Below are 12,897 nucleotides of genomic sequence, written 5' to 3' on the forward strand. Positions count from 1 at the left end.
AAAGTATGATAATCTCTATGCGGTATCTGTTTCCCACAAGAAATGCAATTATTGACTTTTTCTGACATCCGGTAAATCACTGAGGCAAGAAAAAACTAAAATATTCCCCAACGGGGTACTTAGCCAACTTTGAACTCTGTCTGAAACTTCGAAATCGAAAAATCTCAGAACGCCAACCGGCACTTGCAATGCTGCTTCTGCATCGGACCATGCGGCAAAAAAGACTGAGGATATGACGTCGGTCATGCGCATTTGTACCCTGACGTCCTGATGTCAGTCAAATGCGCCTTGACCGACGTCAGCCTTATACTTTGATATTCGGGCCGACCGAGGACAGCGGACTACCCAAGTGTAAGGACTGCAGCAATGTGAGATGAAGAACATCACCAGATTGGAGTGGGTCCTTAGTCTTCTGGTCAGTGGAGTCAGATTCCCAAGGACAGGATATGGAGCTCAGTGAGCTGGGTATTTTGCTTCCTTTTTAATACTTTGGGGAGCAGGATGGTAGATGCTATGCTGAAACACCAGATTGGAGTGGGTCCTTAGCCTTCAGGTCAGATTCCCAAGGACAGGATATGGAGCTCAGTGAGCTGGGTATTTTGCTTCCTTTTTAATACTTTGGGGAGCAGGATGGTAGATGCTATGCTGAAACACCAGACTGGAGTGGGTCCTTAGCCTTCAGGTCAGAGGAGTCAGATTCCCAAGGACAGGATATGGAGCTCAGTGAACTGGGTATTATGACGGCTAAAGGCTCTGGGGCCAGAGTCGCTCAGCAGCTTGGGCTTCCTGGAATATTATGGTCATGACCAGGACCACAAGGCAGCTACATACCTTAAAAATTAAAATACATAATTGATAACAAAATAAAGAAGAAAAAAATAAGCATAAGCAGTACAAGCAAATATGTTATTATGGTTGCAGTTTACTTTGGAAAATGCAGCCTCTGTTGATGGAGCGGACTACGCTAGGGACCTAAACCTTATCACCACAATAAACAGAACATGCTGGAGAGATAGATTCCTGTCCCAGAGACTTCCCATACTCTGGAACAGACTACCTATGTCAAACAGAGCTCCTCTCATTAGCACTCTTCAAGAAAAATCTTGATGATTGGATGGGAGATAGGAAATTCACCCCGGGGATCACTTCTGTGGCTCTGCTCGACAGGGGCACAAGAAAATAATTTTATTGGGTGGCGAAAGCCAGGGTACATTTTTGGCTAGGCTTATATAGGCCCTAGGGCCAATAGCCTAGTACCCTCCTATGAACCTATGAACTAGTGTTTTTTTTTTTCACTAAAAGTACTCCTTATCGAATGCTCGGTTTACTGAAGGGCGTAATATCACCTGTTTTACTTTCTGTAGGGATTGAACTTTAGGTTACAGTAAGTGGCAGTGGGTGTTAATGATGAAATTTCTAAATATACCAAAAATGTCATAAGAGGTAGGAGAGTGTGTGCAAGTTAGAGTTAGTGTAAGGGAATAGCTACATTGTTGTAAGTGTGTGCTAGTGAATAGGAAGAGTGTGCAGACGTCTTGTGTAGTGGTACTTTCAGGGAAATGTTTTTTTCATAAGGTAATATTTAGGGTTGGAGGTTAGGAGCAGAGTCCAGTGAAAAATGAGGGGTATTACTGTTAAGTTTTTTTTCTTCTTCTTTTAGTTGAGAAATCGCAAAAGGAGAGCATTTGTTTTCCTTTTGCAATCAGTGTAGTGTTGACCATTTGTTTGGTTGATTAAAGTGAATGTCGATGTTTCTACATGTCAAGATTTTAATATATACTCCTTATTATCACACACACAGTTAATAATAATCTGCAATTGCTATTATGATACCGCTTAACAGCACAAGCACTTTGCTAAAAGTTCACCAAATACAGCAGTTCCTTATAATACAGTTAAGCATACCCTGAGGGTAGTTGATCACGTAAGTTGAATAAAGTAAACCAAAAGCCCTTTCTCCGAAAATCAGACTGATTCTTGACCTAACAAGAATAAAGATCAAAAAACGTGCTCAAGGCTGAAAAATACGAAACCACAGACTAGCGTAACTTCCACTTTATTCAACGCTTTCATAAAAAACTTCTTCAGAACCAAAAGGAATGTTACATCAAGCGTTCATTTAAATACTGCACACAATTAAAATCAATTAATCAATTACATAGTGTAAAATCATAATTAAAGAGCCCTTTACAAAAAGCAAACTCTTCATTCATCATTATGCACTATAGAATAGGCATAACTGAGTACATTACAATAACAAACATTATAAAACATATGCTTCACGATCTTTTAAGAAACATTTAATATTGATGGCTTCATTTAACCCAGGAAAATGATCCGCCTGTAGTTTAATTTGCCATCTAGTTTCTCTTTGAGCCAAAAAATTCTTGTAATCACCCCCCCCCCCCCACGATGTCAGATTTGCAGTGTTCCAGGATAGAAAACAACATTTTTTTAAAACCAATACATTCAACACTATGTTTATAAAATATCTGTTTTTTGTCCTTTTTTCTAATATTATACATATGCTCCTTCATTCTAACATTTAATTTTCTAGTAGTCATACCAATATAAAATGATGAACATTTGTCACACACAACAATATAAACAACTCCTTTTGTTTTGCAACAAAAACTACCAAGGACCCCTATGGTATTAAGTATGTGAGGAAGCTGAATATAGGGACCTTCTAAAATAAATCTACAGACGGAACAGTCATGACACTTGTGCATGCCCCTGTTGATATGCCCCTTCTTGATGCTACATGTGCTTCTATCTCTCCCCTTTTCAAATGCTCCTTTCAGACTATGTTCATTCCTATAAACAAACTTCGATTTCCCCTTAATGGCTGCCATTAAATCAGCATTTCCTTCGAGGATCTTCCAATTATTGTTTATAATATTACGTATACCTATATTGTCAACACTCCTATTCATACTGAAACATAAAATTTCAGTATACTTTCCAGTTTCCTTAACTTGGAGTGTTGGCCTATTTTTCAAAATGGGTGGATACAAGGTTGCACGTTGCTTAGAGATGTCATCAGCTGTTTCCCTTAACAAACTCTCACTGTACCCTCTCTCCAAAAACAATTGTATGATGAATTCAAGCTCATTAATAAATGTCTCATCAACACTCGTCATCCTGCTAGCTTGTATGAATTGACTTTTAGGTATATTATTCAGCATGAATTTCGGATGTTGACTAGTTGCATGTAAATAATTATTCTTGAAAGTTTCTTTACGAAAAATACTGCTAGTAAAGTTTTCTCCCAATGCATTCCATGTCAAAGTTATATCCAAAAAGTTAATGGAATTTCCATAACATCCCACAACAAACTTCAAGAAGTCAGAAACCTCATTCAACTTATTACAAAATAACTGCATTTCTCGAACCCCTCCATATAAAATAAAAATTAAATCATCTATAAATCTTTTGTAATAAATTACCTTGAATTCAGTTTTCAAGGAGTCCAAGATGGTGTGTTCCCACCACCCCATAACTAAGTTGGCAAAAACTGGGGCTGCTGGGGACCCCATCGCAACTCCTTGAACTTGCTTGTAAAATCTATGATTAAAAATAAAAAAATGATTTTCTAAAATAACTCCCGTAGAATCACAATAAATACTGACTTCTCCATTAGATATATTACTACATTGCTGTAAAAATGCTCTCATTGCTTCTATCCCCTTGTCGTGGGGTATGGACGTGTACAAAGACACTACATCTAGAGTAAACATAATGTGCTGTGTTGGACTGAATAAATGAGCTTCATTCACAAAACGAATACTATCTAAAAAATCCCAAGAGTCCCTCAAATATGACTTAATTTTACAAACAATAGGACTAAGCATTGCATCAATCATTTTTGACATACCCACTGTGACATAATTCGGGGCAGAAATAATAGGTCTGAAGGGAGGGTCCGTTAGGCTTTTGTGACTCTTAGGAATGCCAAACATCACTCCTATTCTAGGATGTTCTACTTTACAAAAATTGTACATTGCAGAATCCATATTACTGCATATCAAATTTTCATATAAAAAGCTGTTAACATATCTGAAACTTTTCTCTATGTCCTTTGTCGAAACAATATTATATTCATTCACATTACTGAGCATAGATTCCATTTTATTAATATAATCCTTTTGATTCATCAAGACAGTGAGCCCTCCCTTATCACTTTTCATTATTCTGATGTCTCTAGATGTCACTAACTCTTTCATAGCTTTTCTCATGTTGACATTCAAGTTATTAAAATAATATTGACTCTTTTTATTGAGCAAAGCTCTAATCTCATTCTCACATGTTGTTTCAAACACCTGAATAGTATGAATTAAAGCTGGATTAAAGTTAGAAGGTTTAAAAAACACGCTGTTGTTTTTTCTCACATCTTTCAAAATATATCTTAAATTTAACTTCCTAGTAAATTTCTTTAAATCAATGATGGTTTCAACTACATTAGCTTGCCTAGTGGGAATGAAATTTAAACCTAACTTTGACAGTTGAACATGAAATGTGTTTAAAATACAGTTAGATAAATTTAAAATGTCCTTTTCAAACTTACCCTCACCTACTCGTTGTCTGTGGATGACTCGGACATTAATTTTGCCTTCTTTCTGGTCATCTTCTGCTGCTTGCAAGTTCTTTGCTCTTTCTCTGAACTTAAAAAAACACCCTGTTTGATAGCAGTGCCACTGTTTTCTTTATCAAAAGTTTTAGGTATAGATGAAACAGCCGTTTCTTCAACTTTAACCATAGAATCTTCAGTTTCTGAGACACTGCTGAATCCACAAACATTGTCAAAATTACCCATATGCCCCGCTTGCTTAAATAAAGTTCCTTGTGCATTGGATTTAAGGTGGACCGAAGAAAAGATGGACCACTTGTTGTTAGGTCTGCCAAACAGGTGTTTTGTTTCAGTTTTAAGAAAAATGGAAAAAACAGTGCCAGTACTATATGCATTGATGTCATGCTCCTGTTTTTTGTTCTTTCTCTCAATCAACAACCTTTCATGCTCTTCTATCTCTTTTAAAAGTGTAACATGTTCATTTCTTTCGCTGAACTTAATATGGAGCTTTGATGCAAAACTGTCTTCAATAGCCACAATTTCATCTTTGATTTCTCTCATCATGTTAGAATTGCGTTCTATCAATAGCTTGAGGAAAGTAACCCCCGTATTGTTGAAAAATTGTTCCAGAGTCTTAAAGAATGGATCAGTCACTGAAACACCATTGGGGCATTTAAAAAACCTCAAGCCTTTCGGAACTATATTTAATTCAATACATTTCAAGAAATATTTATTTTCAATATCCAAACTTTTGTATTTTTTCAAAAGTTTGTCTAGACGTTCACATTTTTCTTTCAAATGTGGTTGATAAAACAAGTCAGTAGATTTTTTCTTACTGTTAAATGGATCCTTACTGCTAGAGAGAACAGAGGCAATGCTGGCATACGTAGGACTTTGCTTTTCAGCTCTCCGCCCTATATTAGATGAAATTTCCGACTCATTTCTATGAGATTTACCAGTACTAACCTCAATTACAGTCTGGACATCCTCATCAGATCCATTAAAAATACGTTCACTAGCTCCTTCAGTATGTGTCTGAATTTTACGCTCAGAAGTTAAGACACATAAAGTCTTTTGTATATCACCCAGAATTTTGACCAGTTGGTGAGTCAAAGTCCCTTCGGACCGATTAGGAATGTCATGAAGACTCAAATCCAATAAAGGATCATTAGGAGAAACAGCCATAGCGACACCACCAAATGCCAACAAAAATCAAAAAGTCGACAAAGCAGCTGAACAAGAAAATAGATCAAAAAACTGCTTAAGGCTGGAAAATATGAAACCACAGACTAGCGTAACTTCCACTTTATTCAACGCTTTCGTAAAAAACTTCTTCAGAACCAAAAGGAATGTTACATCAAGCATTCATTTAAATACTGCAGACAAATAAAATCAATTAATCAATTACATAATGTAAAATCATAATTAAAGAGCCCTTTACAAAAAGCAAACTCTTCATTCATCATTATGCACTAACAAGAATAAAGTCTTTATTGCTCTGAGATATGAGACAATATTATGATTTAACGCAACTAATATTCCACTTTAGTGGTGCAATCAAAGAGCATGAGTATGTTAAGGACAACAGTTTGGAGAAAGGTAATACATTATTTAACCGGAAGCCAGGTTACTTATGAAGCAGTGATATAATGGTGACCACATTGCACACATGATCTTAGCCAAAAGGCTTGGTAACTTTATGAGATGCCAGATTAGGTTAATGTTTAGCTAGGATAGATTTAGTATCATGGCAAGCTCAAAGTTCAGGCAAGGATCCCATATTCCTAATGAGGGATTTTACTTATTGCCAGTATATCTCCAGGTGATAGAATATTCACAATGTGTTTTTAACTTTTATTGCATTTAACCATGGTTTCTTTAAGTTGCTTAAAATATAGCATTTAGTCAAATTAGATACAAATAGTCATTCTCCATCATATCTCAGAGAGCTTCCAGGCAATACTTTCCTATGTTAATTTATTCTTTTATTTATTGATATTTGTTTGCAGGTACAGCCCAGGTGAAGAGGATCACATAAGAAATGAGCAAAACATTTACAGATACAAGAACATGCTATAAAACATACACATTATTTATAGATAGTTTACAAAGTCAAAACATGGATGAAAAAACAAAACTATTTTTAGCAGAGCCTTTTGGATAAGATGTAGCCATAATGACTTTGGTGGCTTATGCTATAGGGATAGCAGCAAATTGTTATATAGAGAGATATGAAGACATTAGAAGAAGCAAGTGAGAACAGCTGCAGAAAAGGATACCATGGGGAGAAGACAGAAAATGGAGAAAGAGGTATGCAGAGGAAAGAGGAGTAGAAAGAAGAGAATTGTGAAAGATGTAAAGAGAAAAGGGAAGCAGGATGAATGAGAGGCAGTAAGCGATGGGGATGACAAGATAAAATAAGGAAGGATGAAACAGGGATAAATTAGTATGACAGAGCTACAGTGTTCATGTAACATGACCTCTTTGAGTACAGCTGCACTTTGGGTGAAGAGATGTTACTTGAGCTGTTGTCCAAAGTCTGATTACATTTGGACATCTCTGACTAAGACTGGAATGAAGTTCCAAAGTTTACATGCTAGGAAGGAGAATGCATAGCCAGCCTTAGGCGTAGGCCAACTAAGCGGCTGCCTAGGGTGCTGATCTAGCAGGAGTGCTTTTCCAGTAATCTGCATGGTGTAGGTAGACTAGGATGGGGGCACCAGGTGGTGTTGGGGAGGCGCTGTGGAGACCTTTTGCCTAGGGCACCAGCTGACCAAAGACCGGCCCTAGGAGAATGCATGGTCAGTGCAATGAAGTTTAGTTTTTGGAGTTAGTTGAGTGGGTTGAGATTGAGAGATACTTTTGGGAAAAGTTTATGAGAGAGAGGAAAAGATGTCTCAAGGGAAAGGGCTTTGAGAATTAGTGATCCTAGTAGGAGGTTTGCTTTCCAATTTATTGGGAGCCATTTAGCTTTGACAAGAGTTAGGCAGTGGTGTTCATTAATGGGGGAGTTAGTAAAGAACAAGCAGATTTTATTGAAGATGGTTTGCAAGGTGGTGGCATTTTTCTTTCAGGATGCAGCTGTTATGGGTAGTCCATATTCAAGTTGAGATAAGAATATTCCTTTGCCTATGGCAGATTTGTCTGGCTTGTATAGAAGAGATGATAGCTTGTTTGCCCAGAACAGCAGTGTCTTAATTTTTTGCATGTGTTTTAAATGTATAGTTGAAAGTTAAGAGATTGGTCTAGCCAAATGCCAAGGTATTTGAAGGATGTGGTAGTTTCAGTTATGGTACTGTTAACATCTTTAATATTAAGGACACTGGGTGCTATGGCTATTTTTTTGGTTGGTTCCAAATAGCACTGCTTTTGTTTCTGAGGGATTGAGTATAAGTTTCTGGCCTATTAGCCATTGGCTTAGGGGAGTTGAGGTTGTACAGTAAAGTACGATTTGTTTGACCTGTATTTGACCATGTCATCTGCATAAAGAATTAGAGGTATCTGAGCCTGATCAGATGGGAGTTTGTTGATAAAATGTTAGAGGGGATAAGCTGGAAACTAACAGGACTCCTTTAATAATAGATGATATTTCAGAGGGGGCGGTGCCTACTTTCACCCTGAAAGATCTGTTGGTAAAGAAATACACAAACCAAGGTTTTGCATCATCATTAATGCCCGTTTCATTTAATTCGTCATTTAGCAAGTTATGATCAAGTAGATCACATGTTTTTGTCAGGTCAGTAAAGACAGGTCCTCTCAGGTTGCCTTTGTCCATATTGGATAGGATGTCATCTATGAGGCGAGCTGTTATGGTGTTGCACCCATACCAAAATTCATATTGCTTCCTCGACAGAAGATTTATTGATGTAAATAAGCAGTAATTTGGTTGCAGATATTTTTATTCTAGCATTTGACCTAAAGTGGGAAGTACTGAGACAGGATGATATTGAGAAACAGCAGTTGCCTTGGGTAATTTTGGAAAAATAGTGACTATTGCTGTTTTCCATATCTGAGGCATAATCTTATTAGTTAAGCAGAAGTTGCATATATGAGTGAGATGGTGAGAGATGAAGACTTACAAAGGTGAATGAACCAAGAGGCTAGGTTATTAGAGCCTGGGGGAGGATCTATTTGTATTTGGTCCAGAAATACAATAGTGGAATGTAAAAGGGAGTGGCTGTGGGAGTGGTAGGATTGTGTTGCTGTTGATGATGTGTGGTAGGTTGGGGAATCCATTGAGGAAGTCAATGCATGAGAGTTTGTCTGTGGTGGTGTTAGAGGAGTTCATGGGAGTGGACTTGTGTTGAGCGTTTCGACCAGTCAACATGTTGATTTCGCTACAAAATCTTTTGGGTTTGGTTAAACGTATATGTTTGTTTGTTTTGGCAGTGGTTGTTTCTGTGCCTGTGGATGGATTGCTTGGTTATGTTGTGTAGTCAGGTATATTTGGCATGGGAATCTGTGGAGGGTTACATTTCCAACTGTGCCATGCTTCATCACATAATTTGTGGAGGTGTTTGAGTTCATTAGATACCCAGTCGTGTTCATGAAGTCAAAGTAGCCTTTGTACCAAGAGAAAGAATTTGTTTTGCAAGTGTAATAGGGCATTGGTAAAGTTGCTAGCTGTCAAATAAGAAATAAAAGTACCACCAACGATAGAACGGCACCAATATTTTATATGTATAAAACAGCCAAGATGAGTGCTTTCGTCTCAACCAAGAGACTTCTTCAGATCTAAAATAATTTAGAACTTGCTTACATTTTATAGCCAGACAGTTCAGCTAAACTGTGTGGCTATAAAATGTGAGCAAGTTCTAAGTTATTTTAGATCTGAAGAAGTCTCTTGGTTGAGAAGAAAGCATTCATCTTGGCTGTTTTATACAAATAAAATATTGGTGCCATTCTGTTGTTGGTGGTACTTTTTCTTCTTATTTGGTGGTGAAGAAGTGTGGTGTTTTAAAGTTGTTAGCTGTTTAATTGGGGTCTTTTATGGCAAGTAAGTGAGACCAATCAAGGGTGGCAAGATGTTTTTTTAAGATTAGTGGTATTATGAATGGTTTGAGGTCTGAAAGTCGTAAGTTTAGGTTTATATCTTAACTTTAGATTATGTACTGAGAAAGTTAAGGGACAGTGATGACCGAATGAGGGTGCATGTAAGATAAGGCTAGATATCACTGTAGGGCTATTAGTTAATACAAGATTGACTAAGGTATGTCTACTGGATTGAGGGTTTGGTCTACTGGCTTCAGAGTTGATTTAGGTGAGACTTAAGCTTGCCAGGAGTTCTGACATATCAATGTAATACCACATCATAACTCCAAAGTTCATGAAAATGACAAATGATGACATCTCAGCATTCTTACCAACATCTGATCAAGGCCATACACCTGATTTCCCCAAGGTATCTCAGAGTTAGGAACATATTCATTTCTTATTTTCCAAAAATTGTTTCCAAAATGGAAAAACACACCTGTTTTTCAAATACATTTACTCTAGTCTAGGGAAGATAAATGTGCAAAGGGGAAGCATAGGAGGCCTTAATGGTGGAACTAGTGCTCATGCCAGTCACTGGAGGGTGGGATTGTGGACTATGCTGAAAATATCCCTATAGTCTGCATCCAGTCTGCTAGGATAGGAAGGGTGTCATGCAGTACCCTGGTTTGAGAACAATTAAAGTCTGTTCTGAAAAATGGATTACTCAGGTCACACTTACTAAGTCAGGAATTCCACATAAAGGTCACCACAGCATAATAACTGTTGCAAAAGGCAACCTGGGGGGGGGCATTTTTTCCAGCCATTGCAGAGCACTGTAATGGAGAAATGGAGAGTGAGGGACATTTGAGGCACGATGGGAAGGCAGAAGGCTGCCTGACAGACTGGGAAGATTTTTATCTGCCAAGTGAGATGAACTCATGTGGCATCAAGTTCTACAGATTACCAAAGATGGACCTACTCTTATTTCATCGAGTGTTATAGAAATACCTCTTATAACCCTGCTGTCTTATTTGGAAAGGGTCATTATAATAGAAAATCATTAACATCTATGAAAACTACCAAGCAGAAGATAGGTGAACCTTAAATGTGGAGAGTTGCAGGATTTCCTATAGCATACTCTTGCCAAAAGCTGCCCTGCCTACTGTCTGGTGAAGGTGTAGACAACAGTCCTCCTGACAATGTGCAAGATGCATTCTGCAAAAACATAAGCTGTTGGAGTTGTTGCTGTTCAAGTGGAATGTACTCTAAGAATGCTTAACAGGAGTTTATTGTAGTTATCACAGCAAAATTTACTAGAGTGGGCCAGACACTTTGGCAAGGATTGCCTGCCCTTCCTTTTCTTAAGGAAGAAGATTATATTGTCAGACAACCATTTGGATAAGGTTGCTTTAGAACCCCACTCCCCCAACTTGCTCGGGATGAAGGAAATGAACAAATGAGAATCCTACTAAAAATATTTGTTTCTATGTAAATAGAACTATAGTTGATGGTGGGCATCTAGACTGTGCATTAAATATTTGCCTTTGTTTAAATGATGTGGGGAAAATACTGGCAGATTAATCAGTTGGTTCAGGTTAGACTCTGCTACTATTTTATTTAGTTAGTTAGTTACTTTTGTTTACCGGGATAGTCCAACTGGGTGGAAACCCATTTTCAGCAGAGGCCCGGGGAGAAACGCTCCACAGCAAAAACAAATAAAATATATAATTACAATATAATTTGCAATATTTTAATAAACTTAAAAGAAATAAACAATATTATTAACAAAAGATTAGTTAGAAATATAACAACATGACTGAATAGCAAGCAATATGCAAATAGTAAATTCACAATGAGTAAGAGAGATTAGACTGATTAATGAATTTTGTATGTAGAACATACTCAGAATGGAAATTATGTAAAATATTATCACTGTAAAATATTATTAGCAGAGAGCTAGGCTGACAAACACCATACTACTGTATCCGTTAATATTTATTTGTATTAGTACAAATTCTTACCAAAGAGTTAATACTGTCAAGAGTTATTTTAATTCTATTATAACACAGCTAGACAGACTGATGAACACCAGTCCAAAAATGTCATCAAAGAGTGAAACATACTGTCCAGTTTATATACTCTTTTAAATGTCAACCAATGTTATTTTAATGTCCTTCTGACTTGTTCTTCTGGTTTGCATGATTTATGTCCTTCTTTGGTTATGCTATATCTGAAGACTTCACAAAAAGTCTCTCCACATCATCTTTGCATTACTTGAAGTGTCTGTATTTTATTTAATTTATTTATGCATTTGAAAGTTCAAAGAAAGTAAACTTCCTTTTTTTTCTATAACAGGATGCCTTTACAGTAAGCCTACAGCTATACGTTATTAATACCCAAGCTGAACATTTACAAGAAATTAACTGTTCTTGCAAAGCAAGCCATATTTTCTTTTACTGCACACACACTATAATTTTGGGGAAAGCATTTTAATTTTTACAATCTCTATGAATTCCCCCTATTTAATTAAAACCAAGAAAATTGTAAGACAATTTACAACACAATATGATCTTCAGTACTTTACACCCCTTGGTCCGTTGCAACATATGGATCCCTTGCATTCAATGCTATCTCTTTATACAATGTTACATTACCAATGGCTGTTACTTGATTACAACTTTTATTAACACAAATCTTATAATGATGATAAGAGCAATTAATGCGGCAATTATAGTACTCCACCGTAGACACATAGCCGTTATTACTTATTTATTTTTAACTCCTTTCATGCTTGGTTATGCAAATTGTCAGCCTTGCAGTTACACAGAAGCATTTATTTTAAAATCTTGTCAAGTTAACCCTTGCTTTACAAGGCAAAACCTTGTGTTAGAAACCTCTGTACTCAATAGCCTTTCTTTATTGTTAACAACAGTTACTTGTTTGACAGTTTTATACACATCTCCTCTGTTATATCTGAGATAGCTCCATAAGTTGCTTTTGCTATCAACTTTGTAACTTTTCATATTGCCTTAGTGGCACCATACCAGTGAAAAAAGTCAGCTCCTGAAATAACACTATTTCCAGTGTCCAGCTGTTATAAAATATTTCCCTATTTTTTTTTATCATGAACCTCCCTCTTTTTCTGGTGATTTTTTACCATGCCCTCTGGTAATGTGTGAGTAATTTTCATTATTGGAACTGCATACTCTATGTAACAGAATTTTTTCTCTCTCTTCCTTAAAAGAAGTATTATGTGTTAACTCCCATGCCGTTTTTATTTTATGAAAACAGAGCATCCCTTTTTCTATTTTTATCAACTGCAAATGTTTTTTTATGGCTGACTGTTTTGCAAC

At 36.8% G+C, this 12,897-nt stretch overlaps 1 protein-coding gene across 1 annotated transcript in view; it reads right to left on the reverse strand.

The window, feature by feature from the left end:
- The window catches only part of SPO11 (SPO11 initiator of meiotic double stranded breaks), a 1,671,983-nt gene that overhangs the window by 1,472,489 nt on the left and 186,597 nt on the right, over nt 1–12,897 (reverse strand). The window lies entirely within an intron of this gene.

This window comes from Protopterus annectens, chromosome 12.part0, assembly GCF_019279795.1.
Source record: "Protopterus annectens isolate FY-2018-M chromosome 12.part0, PAN1.0, whole genome shotgun sequence".
Lineage (NCBI taxonomy): Eukaryota > Metazoa > Chordata > Ceratodontiformes > Protopteridae > Protopterus > Protopterus annectens.